Raw genomic sequence first — 23,916 nt, 5'->3', positions numbered from 1 at the left:
GAAGAGAGATTCCTAGAGAGGCAAACTCCCTCCTCCCCTTCCCCACCATGTGGATCAGGAAAAGGGAAAGAAGAGGCTCTGTGGTCCCTCCAGTGGGTCTCTATTATAGCTCTGTACCTGTGCTGCTCACTGTGTCCCAACATGTAGGGCCAGAGGGACAGGGCTGCGGGGGAGAGGAGAGTGGCCATGGCCTCATGATGGTTGGTCATATTTCTTCTATCTGCCAAGAGGCTGCTGTGCACTCCTTGGCTAGGAGTTCTGTCACAATGAACTTGAAGCCCGTTGAAGAAACAGCTTTGCCGGCAGTCCTATGGGAGGCTCATGTCTTCGGAGAATGAGGAGGGCATGTTCTGGTGCCCTGCCTGCTGCCACAAGGAAAACTGAAACAATACCCTTTTAAAATAGCTTTGACACAGATTTCACCATATTTTCCTTTGAAGACATAAAAAAAAAATCTAATAACTTTGTCCACATTAAAAAAAAATGGGTCACAGGTTTTTGCTAAAAAAAGAAAAAGCTATTTTTATTTCCTTGAATTCTTGTAACAATGGTTATAAACAGCTAAACAGAATTTTTTAATTATCCTTTTAAAAATACTTTTTAAAACGTAAAGGTTATTCCTAGGCTGACACTGAATATGCCAGGTCTGTAGCTAGAAGCAAATTTTTATAGCTAGTTATAAACCCCTGAAATATGAGTTTATATTGGAAAAGCTGAAACAACCTTAACTTTAACCATGCCGATGGGCGCCACTTTAATTATAGTCCCTGAATGGAATAAAACAGTCTCTCTTCCACGGTAGCATCACAAAGAACCCTATTAACTCTCCAATTACCAAATGAGGAAACAACATTCTCTAGAACCCAAGCCAAGGAAAAAAGAACACTGCATGTTCCAACTGAAAACCTTAAAACTGAGCTTCAAAGTGACAGCGCCTAGGGAGGGCGCTCCCCTGGAAGGGAATGTTTACTTCACTTATTTAAAATGACTGAACATCTTCACCAAGGCTCACACAACACTACTTGTTTAACAAATAAAGATGTATGTTTCCTGGAGTGTTTCTAATTGGGATTTGAGGTCCCACCTCCTAAGAAATTCCGGGACTGGCTATCTCCCTGGAGATGCCTTCGACAATGTGGGTCTCCCCTCTCAAGGGGAGAGAAGGCCCAGCCTTCGTAAGTAAAGAGGCACAGGCAAAACAGCAGGATGCAGGGCTTGTCTTCCACCAAGGCATCCATCACACTTTCAACAGGAAACAAAAATGGGGAAGCACAAAACCATATCCAGTAGGATTTGTAAATTGAGCTATTCAGTAGGCAAGCAAACTTTAAAAATAGTAACTTGGAGGAGGCCAATATCCCTCCTCTCCTCCATTCTCTCCCTCCTCCCTCCCCAGTCTGCCGTGCTCCCCTGGCCATCTCTTCTGCAACAGCAGTTAAACAGCCCTGTTTTCAAAGCCATGCTAACATCTTGGGAAACGCCAGGGCAAAAATCAAAGATTCTTTGGTAGGGCGTGTAATATAAAACTTGAAGTTGTTTCTGTTAAATAAAAACAGCCATGTTAATTTTGGTGCCATTAAAAACACAGGAAAATGCTGTTGCCAAATGGGAAAAAAAAAACAAAACAAAACAAAAAAAAACCTCACCAAATGGGAAGCAGTTGTATTTTCGAGACTTGAGAGTGGTATTACAAAAAGTAGAGAGTAAAACTGAATGAGAAAAAAGAAGTGTAAAAGAATGGTTACTTTCTCGATTTTATTATGTTCTTTTTCTCCATCAAGGTAAAAGAATGCATCCATCATTTCAAGGAGCCCTGAAATTCAGGTCTCAGGAGTTTCATTCTCTTGCTCTGCAAATAATGAAACTTTTTCCTACTTGAGCCATGAGCTCCTGGTTTCACCCTTCTGCAAATGCTCTCAATAACACACTCCTATGGTATACAGATTAACTGAGCTATGCAGCAACCAGGAAAAATGTTCTGTACTCAAGATCCTGTTTCGAGCTGAATTTGACAAATGATCAGAAGAACAGAAATTTTCTCTTTTCTGGTTCCACCTGAAAGTTAGAGAATATTCCCAGTAGTGTTTCTAAACACCTCTGCATTCATAAACACAAGAATACATCAAGCTATACCTACAACGATGGTAATCATCTCAAAGGGTCCTCAGGAGTCATCCTCAGTCAATTTGACATCTTAGAGTATCCAAAGAGGCAGGGGCCATGATGTCACAGAAGAAGCAAGATCTAGAGAGAAGAAAAACTAAAGACTAAAGGCTCTTGAAATCCTCTTTTTGGGGGCTTAAGGAGATTCTAGAACACTGACTATTTGTTGTTGTTCCTAAAAAACGTGTTGTGAGAGATTTTTGACTTTCATTTTAATTTGGAGGATAACTGCCACAGTGATTCCTGTTGTACCCTCCTCTGGTTAAATTGGTGTACATTGGGGAAATCACACTAGAGGCCTTCAGCAAAAAGCAAAATAACTTCAATCACCACTGCGATTCCTATTTCTATATCCCTTCTTTCTCTCATTTAATAAATAGTAGCAAAGGGTCACTTCCATGCCAGGGACTGCATAGTAAGCTGGGTGTGATACAATTCAACGTCACGTGACTCTTTCATAGATGGTGTTGTTTTCACTCCAAAGGCATGGCTTCCACAAAGTGACAGCTTGGCAATGCCTAGGGTTCTCAGTGATAGCAATGAGTGACCGATAACTGTGGACTTGAAACAAAATCTAAGTGAGATTTCGCTACTTCTGAGGCTATGTAAAACTCCGACGAATTCTCCAAATTTGAAAAGATAGCTACTACCTAAAAATTCACGCTCCCAGACAGCTTGCTCAATCTACACCTCCTTCCACTCAGCCTGGTGTGGGAACCTGGGGAAGAGCCGAGGTAAGTGTGAAGGATGACATCACAAAGGGCAGTGGACACCTAAAAGCCCCCAGGAGGCTTGCCAGTTAAGAGACTTCATTAGATCCTCCAGAGAATCACGCTACAGGAGGTGAACATGCTCTAGAAGGACCAAATTAGAATTCAGTGAGATTCAAAGAACCTGGAAAAGTGGTTCCAGAAAATGAATTTCCAGAAGGACAGGCAGACCAGTCTGAAGGAAGGCATGACTAACCATGTGTTAATAAAGGAGTAAAAGGTAGAGAGGTATACCGACCTTTAAATAGAAAGCGAGTCAACTGCCCAGCACAGCTGTTAGCATTTCATATAAGCCAGGCACGGTGGCTCACGCCTGTAATCCCAGCACTTTGGGAGGCCGAGGTGGGCGGATCACCTGAGGTCGGGAGTTGAAGACTAGCCTGACCAACACGGAGAAACCCCATCCCTACTAAAAATACAAAATTAGCCGGGTGTGGTGGCACATGCCTGTAATCCCAGCTACTCAAGAGGCTAAGGCAGGAGAATCACTTGAACCCAGGAGGCGGAGGTTGCGGTGAGCCGAGATTGCGCCATTGCACTCCAACCTGGGCAACAAGAGCGAAACTCCGTCTCACAAAAGAAAAAAAAAAGATTAGGGGACAGGTGAGTGAAATTGTGGCACCAAGGATAATGGTTCAGACTGCAGGCTCCACAGGCAGGGACCTGGGTAGAATTTCAGCACTATCACTTAGGAGACGGGTGAGATACAGAATTAATCTTTTCTCAGTTTCCTCATCTACAAAATGCCCAAATGGAATCTATCCCATAGAGGATGCAAGTCTTAAATGGGATGATACATGATGTGTACTCAGCGCAACACGAGGCACAGAGTTCAGAGCTCAATAAACGGTTCCTATCATCAGCTATGGAGACATCTTTCCAGCTTGTTGTGTCTGGTTTCAGACTTTTTAACTTCCGAGCAATGAAGAGAATCAGAAAATGCTCCAGCAGAAAGCAACTGAGATGACTAAAGAATAGGAAAATAGAAGTTATAAAAACGGAACTCAAAGCTGTTGGGATTATCTAGCCCAGAAAAGAAAAATCTGGAAGGTAGCAAAGCAAATAAACAACAGTGCATTATTCAGCATGAGGTAATCAGATATTCTGCTGTTGGAATTAGGCTGTGCAGGGAGGTGTTTTGTTAAAGCAAAAACAGCAAAGCTTAGCCATGAGAAACAAAACAAACAAAAAACTTCCTTAAACTTCTTTTTAGGAAAAGTCATTTCCCTTGGTCTTAGAGACTAGACAAGCACAAGTCTATTTCACAGCTGATCAGGCATTCATTTGAAAGCACAACAAAATGACCCTCCTGCTGCTGTTTCAGCTTCTAACAAGATCAACACATCCTTAAAGGGGTCAAAGGGCCCTGCAAAGGGGCTAGAGTGTGTGACACAAATGACCAGTGGCTCGTCTGCCATGTTCTCTGGGCCTCTCAGCCCTTCTGTGATGTTTCTCTTTGTCTGTTCCCTCTATGCAATGAGTGCCCTGCCAAACCAGCCTGGGGATCACTGTATTTCCGTGTGTCCATAGCAAACAGCCACGAGTGGGGTCAGTAGGCTGAATGCCTGTGTGTGTGCGTGTGTGTGTGTGTGTGTGTGTGTGTGTGTGTGTTTACACACACAGGGTGCACAGGTCTATGGCTTATGTTAATTTTGTATCCACTAAAATGATTGCCTTTTAGAAGTACAAAAAAAACTTGCCATGCTGGTAAAGAACATTTTCTGAATTTGTTCTTATTGTCATGCCTTACTAAGGCTGAGATAAATCACATCTATTGCTTGCCTCCCATTGATGTTACCACCAAAAAAAATAAAATAGATTAGTTAAGCCAACATGAAACCATAACAGGGTAGCAGCATAGGCTCTGCCTACTATTTAAAATTGAATTTTGGGTGGTATGCTCTAGAATTACATGTCAGGGGCGTACGGATGTTCAACTGAGGCTTTAAAAAAGGTTTCAGCAACTCAGCTCCAGCTCAACTCACTCTTCCTTGAGGAGCCTGGAAATTCGAACACATCTGGTTGTTTCTGGAAGCCACCACTTTCCACTTCCCTTTCTGTCATGTCACTCCACTTTCTCTGTATTCAAATCATGCTTGGCCTCTGCCCAAGTCTTAAGATTAAAACCACTGAAAGTCTCTGTCTTCTCAACATCCTTCTATTTTAACAAAAAAGACAGCATTAGCCTTCCCCTTCATTTTTTCTCAATGTGGTAAAAAATACTTTCCCTTTAGTTCGTAAGACTGGTGGCTGGTCTTTTGGGCCAGGATCTGGGCAACCTCTTGCTTGCTCACCACTGAAACTGTGGGGTGAACGCTCTATCCTGAAAGCCCTGCTGCAGGTCCCCACACCAGCTAGTGCCATTCACTCAACGCCAAGGCACCACCTAAATAAATAAACCCAAAAGCCCAAAAAAGCATAAATAATACTTACTTCTCTTAACCAGAAAAATAAATGGCATTTCTCCATGCTATTTAAAAACACTTGGTATGTGGATTTACTTTTTTAACAGAGTTTCTCTTTAAACTTCCAAAGGTAGTGAAAATAGGATGAACACAACTTTATAGAATTGTTAAAATTAGTGAAACCTGAAGAACTACATCATTACAAAACTGCTGAAAAGGAGTCATTACGGCTTCCACTTGGTTTATTAAACAAGGTCTTAGACCTAAATGAGCAAGATCTTCATCAAGACACATTAGGTTGGGGGCGAGAGACTTCTTTTTCTTATCTCCATCCCTGCTATGGGATGTAGGTTTCTCTAAATATTAGTGAGCTACGCAAAAGGCTGATATTCTACTGCTTTTAAGATTTCCCCAAACAGAAATTGCATGTGGTTCCACCTACAGTTACCAAGCACTAGTGAAGGATAAATAAGATGCAGGCACATCCCTACCTCCCACAATATGGCGGGTATGTTAATGAAATCTTTGTGATTCACTGACTATTTAAATATACCAGGTGCTCAAGCAGCATTGTTTACAACAGTAAAATTTTGGAAAAAGTCAAAGATCCATATTTTGGAAAAGTATAACTGAGAGCATCCATAGAATAGAATACTATGCAGCTAAATAAAAGAGAATGAGAAACTCTTTAAGGCCTAATATTATATCTAGGAGATAATGATAATTGACAAAAAGCACAGTGTAAAATAGGATGTGTGTTCTATCTCCTTTTAAGAAAAGGGAGGGAGAGTAATAATCTTTATCGTCTAATTGGCCTGCATCTGCATGAAGGAACACAGGGGGTTATACAAAAAGCTCATAAAGTACTATACCTAAGGAATGGAAAATCGGAACAGAGGTGGGGAACAAAAACATAAAAGAATTGCACTGGCCAGGCGCGGTGGCTCACACCTGTAATCCCAGCACTTTGGGAGGCCAAGGCAGGCAGATCACCTGAGGTCAGGAGTTTGAGACCAACTTGGCCAACATGGCGAAACCCCATCTCTACTAGAAATACAAAAATTAGCTGGGCGTGGTGGCGGGCACCTGTAATCCCAGCTATTCAGGAGGCTGAGGCAGGAGAATCACTTAAACCCGGGAGACAGAAGTTGCAGTGAGCCGAGAGTGCGCCACTGTGCTCCAGCTTGGGTGACAAAGCGAGACTCCATCTCAAAAAAAAAAAAACAAAAAAATGAATTGCACTAAAGAAACTTATTATTCAAAGCTCTTTTAAGGTTGGTCCTTTTGCAAAATTAAAATCCCTTTTGGGCTGGGCACAGTGGCTCAATCCTGTGAAGGCCAAGGCGGAAGGATTGCTTGAGCCTCAGAGTTTAAGACTAGCCTAGGCAACACAGTCAGACCCCGTCTCTATTAAAAAAAAAAAATTAGCCAGGCATGGTGGCACATGCCTGTAGTCCCAGCTACTCAGGAGGCTGAGGAGGACTGATTGAGCCTGGGAGGTGAAAGCTGCAATGAGCCCAGATCGTGCCATTGCACTCCAGCCTGGGTGACAGAGTGAGATCCTGTCCCTAAAACTAAATAATAAAATCCCGTTTGCAAAGTGTCTTGAGACATTCCATTCTGGCCTACAAGATTATCTCAACAAAGACACACAGGTACTATTTACAAAATGCTGTGTATGCCCCCGGGAGGGCTGGCCTGTGAACACAGGCGGAGAGGGCTAGGCATTCAAAGGAAGAGTGGCGGGCAGGAGTTGCCCTGGCTCCCTGCAGCTGCTGGCCACACACTTGGTCTTCTTAGCCTTCTGACTCTGGGCCTCTCTGGCTCCATTTGGAAGATGTGGGTGGGGTGACAGAGGGTTCTTTCAGAAGTTTCCATCACACGGTCCTTTCAGACACAGGTCAGATAATGGCTCGGATAATACTGAGAACAGATCAGAGACAGCTGTTTCAGGAGCTGACAGGCTCAATCTCTGGTCCAAAAGTGATGGGAAAAGAGGTCAAGGACAGAGAGCTTTGTCTAACTGGTGGGACCAGAACTCCAGGAGGGCTGGAAGCCAGGCAAATAGGGCTTGGATAGTCTAGTTTAATTCAGGTGGGATCCCAAATCCCTGAAGATCAGGTACAAGATTTCTTTTTGGTTTTTTTGTTTGTTTGTTTTTGTTTTTTGAGACGGAGTCTCACTCTGTCACCCAGGCTGGAGTGCAGTGGTGTGATCTTGGCTCACTGCAAGCCCGGCCTCCTGGGTTCATGCCATTCTCCTGCCTCAGCGTCCCGAGTGGCTGGGACTACAGGCGCCCGCCACCATGCCCGGCTAATTTTTTGTATTTTTAGTACAGACAGGGTTTCACTGTGTTAGCCAGGATGGTCTCAATCTCCTGACCTCGTGATCCGCCCACCTCAGCCTCCCAAAGTGCTGGGATTACAGGTGTGAGCCACTGCTCCCGGCCTTTATTTGTTATTAAATGTGGAAAAGGAACTAAAAAATACATTTTGAGCTGAATCAAATAATGTCTGGTTTCTTTACGATTATTGCCTTCTTTACCCTTCTTTTTGGGGGGAAGAAAAGTGAGTATGTATTATTTAAAGTTCAAGCTACAGCCTTGAAGGAAAACCTAACAAAAATGTAGGTGCTGCTCTAAATGCTCTTCTGAAACGGAGAAATTCCAATGTGTACAATGTAAGGAATGTGGACTCAACAACTCTGTAACAAACCTTTCATATTGTCATACTACCATGCTAAGTCACCACATCTATTTTTATTTTCTCCCTGGAGCTATTATTTTAGAGAACTATTTTAGACATTGGGTTGATAGGAACTGTAGAATTTGTGATTCACACTAATAAGCCACAAAACTTACGTGTTTATTGACCCATAAAACTACCAAATTTTCCTAAGCCTACTGAAGCAAGGAACCAGTATCTGCTGAGGACCTAAGATGTAATGGCATCTACACATAATCTTATCCACAAGAGTTCTGGAGATGAGTGGTCTACGGCACCTCACCAGGGAGTAACAGGGCACAGCAGTCAACGGCAGAGCTGGGGATAGAGCACTGACTGCAAAGCAGAGCTCTCTCTCCATCATCTTGGGCGACAAGCAGAGGTGGCAGGTCTGAGGCACCACGGTAGGGTGGTAGGGTAACATCCTATAGCTTGTACCGTGCAGTGGCTGGATGGCTTCCAAGGAACATGATGACTTTTGCCCGGGAAGAGGCTTCCATTCTCCCAAGGGACCAGCTGTGCCAAAATGCTGACCCTGGCTGGGAACTGTTTTCTCTTTCCCATTTTCTTTAAACTCAGCTCCTGAGATTTTCTCTTCTCATGCTTCTTCCTCATACTTCACATGAAAGCTTAGAGAACTCTTTGGACCCAGCAAGACAGGTATCTTAGATACAGCCCTCCGGAATGCCAAATCTAGGCCTAAAGTTCTTAAGGGGTCCCTTCAAGGTCCTTGGTTTATTGGCCATGCTAAATCACTTCTGTTCCCAACTTTTACTTGAGGATAAATATTCAGACGGATATTGGCATGCTTGCTGCTTTCAAATTATGCCATAACTCGTCCTACTAGACCTCAAAAGCCTTCTCATTTTCAAAGCCCCAGGGGCCAAGGATGCCTGGGCAATGCTAGGGCTCCAAGGACACCTGGACTCCAAGGATGGCTTGTCTCTCAGGCATGGCCATGGAGCTGGCCAACTGTAAGCACCACACTCGTGCATGCAGCATTTCATAAATACTGGGACCAGTCCCTCCATGAGGGAATATGTTAACTTTCCTCTTCTTCTTCTTCATTTCATGCCAAAGACAAATCAAGGCCTTTCTTTTAGAACACAGGGTACAAGGGCCAGGTGTGGTGGTTCACGCCTATAATCCTAGCACTGTGGGAGGCCGAGGCACACAGATTGCTTGAGTCTAGGAGTTCGAGACCAGCCTGGACAACGTGGCGAAACCCCATCTCTACAAAAAACACACAAAAAATTAGCCAGGCATGGTGGTGCACACCTACAGTCCCAGCTTACCCAGGGGGCTGGGGTAGGAGGATCACCTCAGCCTGGGAGGATGAGGCTGCAGTGAGCCATGATTGTGCCACTGCACTTCAGCCTTGGGTAAAAAAGTGAGACCCTAAAAGAAAAAAAAAGGAAAGAGAATGCAGTACAATGGTGACAGAATATGACCCTAAATTGTAACACCATCTTGCAATTAGATCTTTTTTATCAATGTCAGGAGAACTGAACTGAAATACCAAGTGCACAGGCTTTCGTGGCCCTGTTAGAACCTTGACCATTGCAGGAACTGCTGCCTTTGTTAGACTCACACACATCCCTTTAGGAGAACGAAATGGGAACCAGATATCCTAGATGATACTCTTTTTGGGAATATATCTCTCATAGCCTTCCCCCATCTCCTAACCCAGACCTAGGTCTAGCACTCCCTGCTCCTCCCTACCACCCAATTCCACCTCCAACTCCCCAGTCTTCTTCTAGCTCCACCATTTCCAGCCCTTAGTCTCCCGTTAGCCCACCTCCTTACCAACCTATATGCCGTCCCTACTGAAGGAACAGAGACCTGCCAGGGTCACCTACAGTGTCATTTCCTACCTTCCTAACCATTCTAAGTTATGCTCACTTAGGGAGGTGGCCAATGGGGATGCTGGGACCATCCAGATGCATGTACCTTTTTCAGTGTTTGATCTAGCATGATGTAGCCAAAGGTTGGGCCAATTTTTAGAGGACCCAACTAAATTCATGGAGGAATTTCAGGCTCTGTCACTCTCACCTGAGTTAACTTGGGGAGTTATTCATATTACCTTGTCCACATGTTGCACCCTGGAGGAAAAGCAGTGTATCTGGGTGGAGGCCAAGGCTTATGCTGACAACTTATTAGCTGGGGACCCTGAATTATACACTGTGGGGGCCATGCCTGTGCCTAACAATGACCCCAACTGGAACCATCAACAAGGCCAGGCTAATCCAAGAAAAAGAAATTGTATGGCAACTTGGTTAGTGGAAAGAATAAAAAATGTACACTAAGCCTGTGAACTATGATAAAATAAGGGAAATAAGGAAAGGATGAAAACCAAGCTTTGTTCCAGGGTCACCTTGTGAAGGCCCTAAGAAAATATATTAACACTCGCCTCAGTACTGATGCTGGCCAAATTTAACTAGGGACACACTTTATAAGCCAGTCAGCACCCAACATCAGGAGAAAATTACAGAAATTGGCTTTGAGACCCCAAATACCTATTAAACCAAAGCTTGATGAGGCTTTCCAGGTATTCAGTAACAGGGACAGGGCTGAAAAGGCTGAAAGGACCCAGCGTGGCAAACAATGGGATAGATAGCAGGCCCAAATGATGGCAGTTACTATGAGCAGCACCCTGCAACCTCAGGGTCACCCAGAGAGATGCTTCACCCATGGACCAAAAAGGCCTAACAGCAACCGTGCAGGCAATGGTTGCTGCTTCAAGTGTGGGAAGCCAGGACATTGGAATAAGATCTGTCGCAGCCAGGGGAGCCCACCCAGACGCTGTCCTCACTGCAAGCAGGGGAGCCATTGGAAAAGGGATTGCCTTCAACTCCAAAGGAAGAGGAGGATACCCAATCCATAATGGCCATAACTGAGGCCTGAAGGGGCCCGAAGTTCTCGGCGGCTCCCATAAAAGGCCTGGTCATCATAACTGACGAGCCTCAGGTGACTCTTGACATGGCAACTAAGAATATCAATGTCTTAATTGACACACAGGCAAGTTACTCTGTCCTAAATGGCCACTCTGGGCCCTTATCTTCCAAAAGCCGCACTGTCATGGGTGTCAGTGGCACCCCAAAATCAAAACACTTTACAGTGCCTCTGAACTGCAGGCTAGGAAACTATATGGTAACTCATGAATCTCTAGTTATGCCACAGTATTCTACTCCTTCATTGGGATGGGACTTCCTAGCCACCCTTGAGGCCACTTTATATTTATCAGGCCCCGGGGGGGCCCTCCTTTTTGGCAGTGTTGTTTCCTAAGCCAGCCTCGGAATGACAGGAGATCCCTCCCAAAATAAGGTCTCAAACCCACAAATATGGGACCAAGAAAGCCCTGGCAAAGCAATTTATGCTCAGCCAGTGATCACCTCTTTAAAAGACAAAAATAATTTCCCACACAAGCGTCAATATCCTCTCAAACCAAAAGCCAAGCAAGGACTCCAACCTCTAATTGACAAGTTTTTAAAACATGGCTTCCTGATTCCATGTCAGTCTCCTTGTAATACTCCTGGTCCTTCCCATCCAAAAACCAAACAGAGTATCGTCTAGTTCAAGACTTGAGAGCCATTAATGAGGCTGTAATTCCCTTACGTCCGACAGTGCCAAATCCTTATGCCATACTTACCTGAATACTGGGAGACCAACTGGTTCACAGTATTAGATCTTAAGGATGCTTTCTTTTGTATCCCTTTGCATTCTGACTCTCAGTATTTGTTTGCTCTTGAGAGGACTAATCCTGGAACTAATATTACCCAGCAGCACACCTGGACAGTACTGCCTTAGGGCTTTAGGGATGGCCCTCACTTGTTCAGAAATGCCTTGGCACAAGAGTAAAGGGAGCTAGAGCTAGAAATGGGGAGTCATTCTCCAATATGTGGATGACATCCTTGTATGCAGTCCCACTAAAGAGGACTCAGAGAAGAATGCCATTCAAGTCCTAACCTCCTGGGAAAGTCCTAACCTCCCTCTTTGGGTATCAGATCTCTCCATCCAAGGCCCAGATTTCTAAAACCAAAAATTAAATACCTGGGGTACATCCTAAGCCCAGGAAACCAGACCTTCTCCACAGAGTGAAAGGAGGCTGTCTAAAAGGTGAGACTGCCACAAATGAAGAAGCAACTCAGAACTTTCCTGAGTACAGCAAGATTTTGCAGGATTTGGGCTCGCTATTAAGCCATCATTTGAGGCCCCAACAGGGCCAGAGCAGGAACCAATTGGAGGTGTTTGTGTGGTAATAAACTACACCTGTTGTTCTTATACTAACAATTCAGGATTAAATTGCAAGTTTGAAAGATTTACCAACAGACTACCTTGCTACATAATTTCAATAACCCCACTGCTCAACATAGATATTCCACCCCTGGTTCAGAAACCCATAGAGATAGAAACCCTAGCCCCCCTTGTGCATGATTCTCTCTCTTTAGTACACCAAACTCCCTTTTCTTGAGTGTGTACTTTATCTTACAACTTGTCCTTGAATTCCTTCTTGTGGCGGTGTCAAGAGCCTGAACACAGCCAGGGTGGAGGTCCCTCGAGCATCAGTCTCACATTGCATCCTGTGGGGAGCAGAATATGAAATGTTCTTGGTTGTCTGGGGCTTGCCCTTGCTCATGCTCCAACCCATTTCTGCAGCTCAGCTCAAGCAAACAACTCACCATTAGGATCCACCTGCCCTGTGCTTCAGAGGCCAAGAGCTATAGAAGCCCAGGCCCTGATCCACTGTCAGCACCTGCTGGGACTCATCACCCTGCATGAGAAACTCCTTAGGGAGGCAGAAAGCACAGCTTGCCCTTCCTGGTGGATGGAAAATCATGGGAGGGGCAGAGCAGAGAGGTCTCTCTGAGTAGCAAGGATTCCAGGTCTTAGCACAGGCTGGTGAGGGGGAGGACAGGGCTAGTCTGGAAGGAAGTTACAGGAAGCCTGTGATAGCAGGGCTGTGGAAGGACTTGGAGCTTGTTTGTGAGAGGAGACATATCTGAGGACACCCCGAAAGCTATAAAGTCAGGTGGTATCATCATTAAAGAATCTGAAGGCCAGAGGTGGACCTTCATCAATCCAGACAGTGTCAGGTTTACTCAAAGCAACCAAGATCTTTAATCTGAAGAAAGTGAGTTCTTTTAGATTATCAGGTCCAGAGAGACATTAAAATGAGGCAGCAATCACGTCCTACCCCTCCCTTTGAGCTATGCACTCATCTCTTGTAACTGTTTGCTACTGCCAGAAGTAGCTATAAATCAAACTAATAATGCCACAGCAGACTCTATAACCCACCCCCTATAGCTTAACAACATATAGCCAATCACTAATCAATGTTATTTCTAAAACCCACGAGAATTCCTAATAAACCACTTTGTACAGCCCACTCCTTGTCCCCTTTTTTTTGCCTCTAAAAAACCGCTTGTAACAAAGGCAGGATGGAGCTCATATCCAAGGTTCCTTGGGTCTGAGTTTTCCAGGCAGCCATCCTCACTTTGGCTCAATAAAACGCTTTTAATTATATTTGGTGCTTCAGCTTCTTCCTTTTAGGTCCACACCACTGACTCCCCTTTCCAATCCTAAGGTCTAACTGATGCTTTTGCTTGTAAAACCAAAAGGGAAGTGTCCCTTTGTAAATTATTCAGGGCTGTGGGTGTAAAAAACAGAAACTCAACTCAACCAGCTTTGACCAAATAAAGTCCTTATTTGAAGGCTCAAAGACCCATAGGAAGGGCAGGGGCACAGAATGAATGCCATTTCTCTCCCTTAATCTGCTTCTACATTCTCTGACACCAGGCTCCTCCCAGTGGTAGGAAACATGGTCCAGTCATTCTTATACCACACATTTCTCAGCCTCCTCTACTTGGCATTCTAACTGGGAAATCCCAGGGCAGGACTTGTGCCAAAGGTAAGTAATAAGATTCCCTTACAGAGGTGCCCCTCAGGCAGGGGGTATAAAGAGAAAGTGGTTTGAGTACCTTGGAGTGAGACAGTGTGATGCACTTCTATGGCCTTGGGAAGACTTCCGGATTCTGGGGAGGACAGGTTGGCAAGCACTGGTCTTCCTCTTAGATTCTAAGTCAGATCTCAGCAAGATATCTAAGGGGCCAGGCAGGGACCCTCTCCTTCATATGTTCCCGTGAGCCCACCAAACAGTTGAGCACATTGCTGGTGGTGTTACCCATTAGAGAAGTACATATCTAGCTCTGGGTCTACTTCTTCCCAAGTTTAAGGAAGTATTACAGTGAGAAGATGTGCACGTGGTCCTGAGAACAAGCACCCTTTCCCTCATCTCTACCTTTAGAAACATAGTACAGGAAAATCTAAGCCTCATGATCTAATTAGTACAGGTCTCCTTCCTTGGACAAAGAAGCTAAAGAAGAAGTGTTCCCTGGATAAGGGACCACCAATTGTACCCTCAAATAACTTGAAACTATCGAAGTGTTGGTAGGCAACAGGATGAATCCAATAGGTTCCTTTCATCTGTCCATTTATTCTCCTCACCCCAACTTGCCAGCAGAAGCATGTGTGGCCTTTGAGGGTATGGGAGACACTCCAAGTTTAAACAGGTAAAATTCAGACAGATGAACCTGGACCATCGGAAAGGTCAGAATAATCCTAAGAAGTTCTCCCCAGACAACACTTAAGCTGAGGAGATGCCGCCTCTGGGGGCTGCACCTGAGTGGTTACCGGGACAGGCACAGGGGCCTGGGCAGGCTTTCTGGGTGCAATTTCCTGCAGTGGCCTGGAGACTGGGGCCCAGCCCCCTACCAGGCAGTGCACGCTGCTGAGCTCTGGGACCCAGCATCTCCTGGTTGCTTACTGCTCTGCAAGGAGATATCAAAGCCAGGATAAATGGTTTGAAGCCAAAGTGGTGGTGGGGGGCAGCTGTGGTAGAGAAGGGAGGGCTGATGGGGAGTGGAGAGAGCCCAGACGGAAGAGGTCTGGGGGCAGGGAGGGAAAGGCCAAGGGAGAAGAGAAATCAGAATTAAATGAAAACAGGGTTTGTAGCTGGGCCCCTCTCAGTAAAGTTCTGCCATGCATGCATTAACCTTCTATCAGTGAAAACAAAATCCAGGGACCTCATGCCTGCCTGCTGGGGCACATAAAGCCTAGGGGACATAATATCTTCCAGGTGGGTGTGCCCAGAAGCACACATTGGTACTTGACAAGTCATTTAAAACTGACTGTCAAGGTCAAAACAACACCACCTGCAGGCACAACTGAAAAGTCTTCATCCATTCCCCTCCTCTGAGTTCTCTGTTGTTGTTTTAAACTAAAGCACAGTTTGAGCAGCAGACAAGCCTGACAACTGTTCAAACATATGTATGTGCAACTTATTAGCTTGCAAATGGAGATATCTGGAAGCTAAAGACATGTGAGAGGGGTGGGGGGCAGGTTAGCCACTGACTCTGAGGGGTCAAAGGAGGAGGTCCTTTGATGGGCTGAAGGAAGAAGGCCTTCAGTGATGGAACCCACTCCTGATGGAGTATTTGAAAATGATGCTTTTCACTGATGACACACAAAACAGAGGCAGTTATTATGAAAAGAAGGGGCCCCTGTCCTTGAGATCCATTTATTTTGCAATTAACAAGGGTTAAAGAGACCCCCTTCTGGAACTTGCTTGAGGGCCTAAAATTTAAACACCTACTACTGCCTAGGTGCCCACAGAGTCCAAGAAAATCCAAGCCTCATGATCTAACTAGCTCTTACATCAAAAAGAAAATATACATGTATTTTAAATTGCTGAACAAAACTGAATCACCCCCATGCCTGTTCAAATAAAAAACCTGATTAAAGGCCAGGTGCAGTGGCTGACGCCTGTAATCCCAGCACTTTGGGAGGATGAGGTGGGTGGATCATTTGAGGTGAGGAGTTCAAGACCAGTTTGGCCAACATGGTGAAACCTCATCTCTACTAAAAATACAAAAAGCCGGGTGTGGTGGCACGCACCTGTAATCTCATCTACTCGGGAGGCTGAGGCATGAGAATCGCTTGAACCTGGGAGGTAGAGTATGCAATGATCCGAGATTGTGCCACTGCACTATAGCCTGGGTGACAGAGTGAGACTCTGTCTCAAAAAAAAAAAAAACCCTGATTAAATCAAATGTAGGGGCCCTAAGACATTCTACAGGTTATTCTAAATCACCCCCTTACTTTTCCAGAGAAGAAAATTAGGCCAGGGAGGCCCAGTGACTTGCCCAAAGTCCCCGCCTGTGACTGGATGCAGTTCCTAGGAAGCACGGCCTCCTTCTAAGCAACAGACAAGCAGGAAGCATCACCAGGGAGCTTTCTCACCCATTCACTGGCACGTTCCAGCCTCTTCCTGACCTTCTTACCCGTGACATGACAGCAGGGTCTGGAGTCAGTGCAAGCTGTCTGGGTGATACCTGTCCACACAGTCCCCACACAACACACACTGCCCTCCAACACCTGCAGCAGAATCAGCTGGGAAGACCTGTTAGCCTTCCAGATACCAAGACTGCGGCTCAATTCACTGAGTCAGTCTCCAGGGTAGGGCCCAGGCAGCTGAAGGGATCCCAGGGCACGTGCCAATTCTTTGGGATAAAAGTGACAGAATTTACTTTCATAATTTTTTTTCTCATCCTTTTACATTTTCTATTTTGTGTATGTGTTTTATAGTGTACCTAATATATTAACATTGTATTAAATGCATATAACTTATAAATAAATAAATATAGATATATGAATTGGGTAACTGCTCAAAAAGAGGTCTATAAACAGAAAAGCATGGGGGCCTCCTGCACCAAACTGTGAGTCCCAAGAGGGCAGGACCTGTGCTTCCTCACTGCTATAAAGTAAAGCCCTTGCCCAGGGCCTGACGCAAGCAGGTCAGGTCCTCACTTACCACTGACAGAATGAAAGGCGAATTCCATCTCCAGCTGTATCATGGACTCCCAGATATTTCTGAATAGAATCATCTCCCAAAGTGTGTTTTGAGGAGGTGGTTTTTTTGAAACCACAGTGGTTCCATGAAATGCTCACTGTAAAAAGGGCTCCCTTGACACAAGAGTTGGGGGAATATTGCTTATCCTGTCTCTGTCTTCAAGATGCACAGATATACCAGGATATTAAATCAAGATCATAAGAATATTAAAGGCTTTCTTAGAAGCCCTCCAGTAAAGAATCTCTTTTAAGTTTGTTTAATCCATTTATTTCCTAAACTAATTAACCTACAGTTCCTTTTCCCACATTATTAACATTCCACAAAACTAGTCTTTCTTGAAACCAACTTTAGAAACTCCCAATTTAGATTTAGGCTAAAGGTCTATACTTCCTCGTGGCCACAGCATCATCAGCATTCATCACACCTGTCCGTTGATACATGTTTATCGAGTGAGTTCTTGGCTTTGTCCATCCACCCTTTTCCAACTGCCAGCTTTCAATAGGATGTTCTAAGACTGCACATCTATGAAAGAAGGCAAAAACTGCAGCTGGCTCATTCCCAAAGAAAAGCACCATCCTTAGATCCTCAAGATATCCTTTTAGAGGAGACCTACTCAAAAACCAGGACCTGCCAACCACAGTTTCCAACAACTTAGCAAGGTGGGCTCCAAGGAGCACAGGCCAAGGGTGGGTAGTACCAGGCTCACAGGCGCACCTCCTCCTCCTTGCCTACCCCAAAAGTCTTGGCTGGGGAACCCAAATATCATTCACACTTTCTTAGAATGAAGTTCCAAGATTTCCATTTTATGGTGAGAAACAGGGAAGTGATTATTCTTAGCAAGCTAGCTGGGAAGGTAGGAGCAGATTTGGTTTGTTCAATGACTGCAGATTTGGCATTCTGTCTTCTGGGAACAATGTCTAGACTTTCCGAGGAGTCACCTCTATAAATAGCATGGTTAGTTAACCAAGAAATATGTTCTACTCTGAGCTCCACTCTGGGGTTAAATCAGGGCAGATTTGTGCAATGTACCTCAACTCCCACTTGGTATTCAATTTTTTTTAAAAAAGTAATCCATTTTTGAAGGGTGCATCCCCCTCACATTTGTGGCCTTTTAATATAATCAAGTTAACACTTCTCTTAAAGAAAAGCTGAGGCTGGGCACGATGGCTCATGCCTGTAATCCCAGCACTTCGGGAGGCCGAGGCAGGTGGACTGCCTGAGCTCAGGAGTTCGCGACCAGCCTGGGCAACATGGTAAAACCCCGTGTCTACTAAAATACAAAAAATTAGCCAGGCGAAGCGGCATGCACCTGTAGCCCCTGCTACTCGGGAGGCTGAGGCAGAACTGCCTAAACCTGGGAGGCATAGGTGGCAGCGAGCCTAGATTGCGCCACTGCACTCCAGCCTGGGCAACAGAGTGAGACTCTGTCTCAAAAAAAAAAAAAAGAAAGAAAAAAGAAAAGGTGGCTGAGACACTCTTCCAATTACTTATTAGGGGTGAAATGCAGAGACAAGGCAATTTCTCACCTACTTTATGCAAACAGGCCTCTATGGAACAGAGGTGGGCTCCAGCTGCATCTTGGCAATATTCCCTCCAGCAGAGCTGTTCACACATTGTACCTTGCCTGAGGACTTTCCAGAGTTGGTGTTTTCCCTAAAAGAAATCTACCCTTAAAAGAAATACTTACATAGCTCCATGCCCACATGCATACATCAGCAGTACAGAAGCTGGTAGTATTTGCTCACTCTGTGTAGTGGTCTAAGGAGAAAGAGCTTGCAAGATTGGGAATATCCCAAGTTAGGCAACTTTGTGCACTGAACTCCATTGTTCTTCTTCACCCAGGGAATGTGTATGTTCTATTCAGTAATGATGCTCCGGTAAAGAAATAAGTGGCAAGGCGGGGAAAAAGCCTTTTCTTTGCAATGGAAAAAATGGCAAGGTGGTGCTGACTGGCCATCTCAGGCTCAAGGACTGGAAGACATTAGGAATCTAGGATGACATCAATAGAGAGATTACAAACGCAGGTAGAGGAATGATTGCTTCCGGAAGGCCTTTCAAAGGCCTGACAATTTCTCTTGAAGGATGGCCCCAGCAGTGTTCTCTGAAGGTAGGACTGTCAGTCTTTGTGTGGGGAGAACAGTTCAAAGAAAACCAAACACTGAAGCGTAATCTTTCAGAGGGTGAAGAATCATGGTATAATGATGATAAGATGCCACTTCTCGATCTGACAAGCAACACAGCTGTTTAATGGCAAAAAGAAGATTGTAGCTAACCCAAAAGCTGTGAATTCACTCTCCCTGTTGCTCCAACAGAAGAGAGAGAGCCTGGCCCCCAAGAACTCATGTGATCCAGGAATTTTCCTGGTATCCAGATTCTGTGGCTGCCTCAAAGCCAGCCCACAGTGAATGCTGATCTTCAATGATATCTTCACTCACAGGGTCAGTATGGTTTCTGTGTGGAGACCCTAAATCAGGCACTCACTGCCTTAGAAACAGTTACACATCAGCCTTGCCTAAGTCTGGACCACCAGACTCTGACAGCCATCACAAGATGAGGCCATTTTACTTGTCTTCCTGACTTCCTGCTTCTAAGTGACTTTGGGACATTATATATCCTCTTAATACCCGCTCTGTAAAAAATGGAACATACACACACATTCTCACTACCTACCTTGCTTAGTACAAACTGGTATTGTCAAGACGAACAAAATCATCCCGGCCAAGGGCTTTCAGAGTCCCAGAAGAACATCACTTTATGAATACCAGTTACTATTTCAGGAACACAAAAACGAAAGAACCAGAACACATTAGAAGGGGAAAGCCCCTACCTATAACATAGGATGCAAATAAAGTCAAATAATTTTCTCAAGAAGGATAATTGAAATAAAAGTGAAAATGGAGAAAGTGAACACAAAGAAAGCAACAAAGGGGAAGCACACATGGGCATAAATCACCTTGCATGTGCCTCACAGCTCACAACTCATTCTGTTTGTTCATTTCTACAGCAACAGCAGGGTTGCCAGTAAACAAGGGATTAAAATTTTACAGAAAAAAAGGATGGTATGAGCTGCTTTCTATCATTCACACCCACCTGTTTGAAAAAGCAGCGAAGAGTTATACTGCAAAACAGGGGAAAGAAATGCCCATTCAACATCTTTTTAAAAAACAATCCATGCAGAAAGAAAATTGAGAATTTATTAAAATCTGAGAAAGAAACAACAACAATAACAAGAAACAAAACCCACACACAAAACAAAAATATGCAGCACATCAGAGAAAGTAGAGAAGTTGGCAGCCATGGTGAATTGAAAGGCATACTAATTTAAGACTCAAAATCTGATTCCTGAGACAAAGAATCACTATGGCTGCATCTTGCCTTGAAATCAGGGGGTCACATCCCCTGAAATCTAAAGAAGGATTGTTTAAAAGTATGGTGGTTTTGGTTTGAGGGATCAAAAATTCAAGTAAAGCCAACAAAGAACAAGCAAAGAAAAATTCTCAAAGCTGTGAAACCTTGCTACTTAAGATAATGACAAATTTATGACTGCTTCCTTCCCCAGCAGAAAGGAGTACAATTAGAAAGCTGAAAACAACAGGCCCTTTGTACTAGCATGTTATGTTTTGCTTATTCTATTACACATTGGCTGGGAGATAAGAATAAACAGGACAACACCCTGTCTAACCCGGGAGGAGGGAATGGAGGAAAAGGCTGGTTACATTCATTCTTGGGCATGTACGTGCATACCATTTATTTGCAAATTGAGGTACTTAAGAAAATTGTGCATGCAATAGTCAGGAACTAGTATAAACATTCAGAAGTCTTTTATTGCACAATGAAACCTTTTAAGAATAAGCCTTGTGTAATAGGGAGCTTTATAGTTTTTCCTTAGAGTGAAGCATGTTATGAAGATTTTAATAAGTGATAATTTTCTCTATGGTCTTTAATTGTCGATCGTATTTTCATTCAGTTGTTTTTTTAAAAAAAAAAACAAAAACAAAAACAAAAAACCTTTAAAACTAGGATGAGCAAATATATAGACACAGCTTCCCTCTCTGTGACCAATGATGTCAAAAACCCTTGCAAAGAATCAATCAACAGCTGCCAGGGGAAGAAAACGTGGTGATCTGAGACTTCTCCCTTCTCTACAAAGGGACGGTTGCCCATCTGTGTGCCAGGTGTTCTGACAGCTTCAGCCATGGAGAATTCTGCTCAAGAACAGCAGCTGCTAAGCCAATCAGGTTCTCATTAGCCAGTCGGGAGATGGTATAGGTATCTACGGTCCCAAGGAAAAAAAAAAAAAAATTTGATCTCTTCCCATAACCCGTCTGCCTAGAATGATGGACCTGACTTAATCTTGCCATTCCTTAGTGACTCACTTGCTCCTGGCACCCAAGCTCACTAAGAACGGGGCTAAGGAAAGCCATTCTAAGACCTCACTGACCTGCCACCATCCTGGCCTTCATTCTGCTCCTCCAACCCATGAGAGTGGTTCCCACCTTGAGGCCTATGGACTGGAGTGCTTTTCCACCAGATGGTCACAAAGCTGATTCCTTTTTATTCTTCAGTCTTAGCCCAAATGTCACTCTTTAAGGAAGCTTTTCCCTCTCACCCTAACAATGCTATTGATTCTCCCACTGTGACACTTGATTTTATTTTCTTCATAGCATACATCTTAATTACTTGTTTCACGTACACTAATTTTCTCCCCTGACTAGAATGTCCATTTCATAAGGACAGAGGCCTCCTCAATCTTGTTCACCCTTGTAGGCTCTGCATCATAAGTACTATCTGGCACACAGTATACGCTTGATAAATATTTATTGCAAGAATAAATAAACAATAACCAAATTATCAAGACTATCTGGTATAGAACGGGTGAGGAAAAGGTCAAAGAATCTGTCACCTGTCATCGGCCACACTAAAGTCATTTTTTTCCCCTCAATTTTCCCAGTGGGATGAAGGGTGAAGATGCATGTGAACAGCTGAGCCATGAAGCAGAACTACAGAGCACATGATTTTTTAACTTCAGTGCTCTTCACAGAAAACCACTCTGAAATAAGTTGCAAGAGATTCTTGAAATTCAAATACAAGGAAAAAAAAGAACATATCTGGACGTCAGCTAGGTAGTTCTGCCAACCTAATTATACCATGACATGTAATTGTGAACTGCTGAGAGACAAATGCGAAGCAAAGCATTTCCTATATACACATACAAAGGTAAGATTAAGGTGTTAATTTTTAAGCAACTGTCATAAGCCTGGTTCTAGAATATGATTCCATTAATGTTACTGATGTTATAACAGAGAGTGTAAGTGTGATGATGAGCTCCTTTCATGTATTTCTCAAAATTAAGAAACTAGGCTTGCCAGTCAATCCCCAGCAGAGACTCTGAGAACATACGAGGACACAATGAAAACGGTAGAATATTAATTAAACCAACAGGAAGAGAGCTGTATGTACTTCAGAGATGCATTTTAAATGCATGCATATCTTCATACAGACATCATAGTAGTCAAGTCAAGAAATGTATACTTTACGGTTCCTGATATGGCAGATTCAGTCTTCATGGAAGGCAAAAACACAATAAAACAAAAACTGAAAGCCCACACACACCCACTGAGGAAAGCATCTGAAAGGCAAACTAGTGATTTTTCTCAGCAAAGAATTAAAGCCCCTCTCCCCTGGAACAGTGATTCGGAAAAGGACTAGGGTAGGGGAGGGGGTCAGTTAGTAATGGCTCCTGTTATATTAAAAGGTGACAAAAATCATGAAGAGCAGTACTGATAAATGTTCTAGTTACTGCCATGTTTGAAAAGCATTCGAAATTCTAAAATATTATTTGTGTATTATTTACCTTCTTATAAACTGATTTGTCATTATCACACATTCAAGTTTTATAAATGTGTTTTTCCTCACTTCACTGAATCCTTCTCAAAACAGAATCAAAGAGGAGACTTTTAAGATTATTCAATAAAAACTATGATACGTAATATTTAAAATTGTGAAACAATTATGAATATTATCTAAAATTCTCAGAAACTCCTTAACATGATTAATAATAATTTACCCATTTTAGTTCATGAGGGAATGTTTAATATCATTTGGCAAAAAAGAATACTGATATGGTATAAAATGGTATTCATTATAATTAAGACCTAATCACTAAAGAAGTCCAGAGGTATGGAATTTACGATCTTGCATACATGTTTATAAAATATGGACTCGAGAAAGAGCCATTTAATTTACCAAGAAGTCCTTTGATCTCTCAGCATATTATAACTAAGAGGACAATGGCCGGTTTCAGTATGGAGGTCTTTTTGGATGACTCCTCCTAGCCTTGAGGTTTCTCTATTCCTGTTTAGGGTATGAAGTTGACTTACAAAACCATCGTTTTTGTTCTAGCTTTGCTTTATAAAACCTCAAGCAAAGCCTCGACCATAAATAAAGCAGCAGGGCCCCAGTAGCCAGCTGAGTCATAAACCCCACTCAGCTGCATGTGGCCCAAGGTGTTGGGATCCCGACAGAGTCAAGCCAAGCAAGTGGAATCAATTGAAGCCAGAGTTTGGAAAAACAGAGCACCCCCCTTCCCCACCCCACCTGGCAGTGGAAGAGACCACAATCCCCCTTCCACAGCTCTCATCCAGGGAATGGTAATAAGTCCAGAAAAACATCTAGACCTGGGCAGACTTTACTTCCACAGCCTAAAAGGAAGGAAAAAAAAAAATGGTATTCAACAACCAACCACAAATTTTGAATATAGGGTTCTCCTGCTTTTAAGCATAAAAGCAGTCTTGTTGTTGCTAAGTTATGATCAACACCATATTTTTCAACATTTGTGCCCAGGACCATTTGGCCTTATGGTACTCAGGCTTACTACTCTAAAAATACAGAGTTAAGCATGTTTAAATCACTTCAAATATTGCAAAAAGCAGCAAACACACAGCCTA

At 43.7% G+C, this 23,916-nt stretch overlaps 1 protein-coding gene and 1 long non-coding RNA gene across 17 annotated transcripts in view; both read right to left on the bottom strand.

The window, feature by feature from the left end:
* Positions 1-23,911, bottom strand: part of LOC129047930 (uncharacterized) — a 72,913-nt gene extending 49,002 nt beyond the window's left edge. For both annotated transcript variants that reach the window (XR_008509824.2, XR_010136551.1), the window contains exon 1: positions 118-23,911. This is a non-coding gene — a long non-coding RNA (uncharacterized LOC129047930). The remainder of the gene's footprint in view (positions 1-117) is intronic.
* AOPEP (aminopeptidase O (putative)) overlaps positions 1-23,916 on the bottom strand; it is a 369,731-nt gene that overhangs the window by 264,256 nt on the left and 81,559 nt on the right. The window lies entirely within an intron of this gene.

The sequence above is a fragment of the Pongo abelii genome, chromosome 13, assembly GCF_028885655.2.
Source record: "Pongo abelii isolate AG06213 chromosome 13, NHGRI_mPonAbe1-v2.0_pri, whole genome shotgun sequence".
In the NCBI taxonomy this organism is placed as follows: domain Eukaryota; kingdom Metazoa; phylum Chordata; class Mammalia; order Primates; family Hominidae; genus Pongo; species Pongo abelii.
The sequence above is the reverse complement of the archived record's forward strand: the minus strand, read 5'-3'. Positions and strand labels throughout refer to the sequence as shown.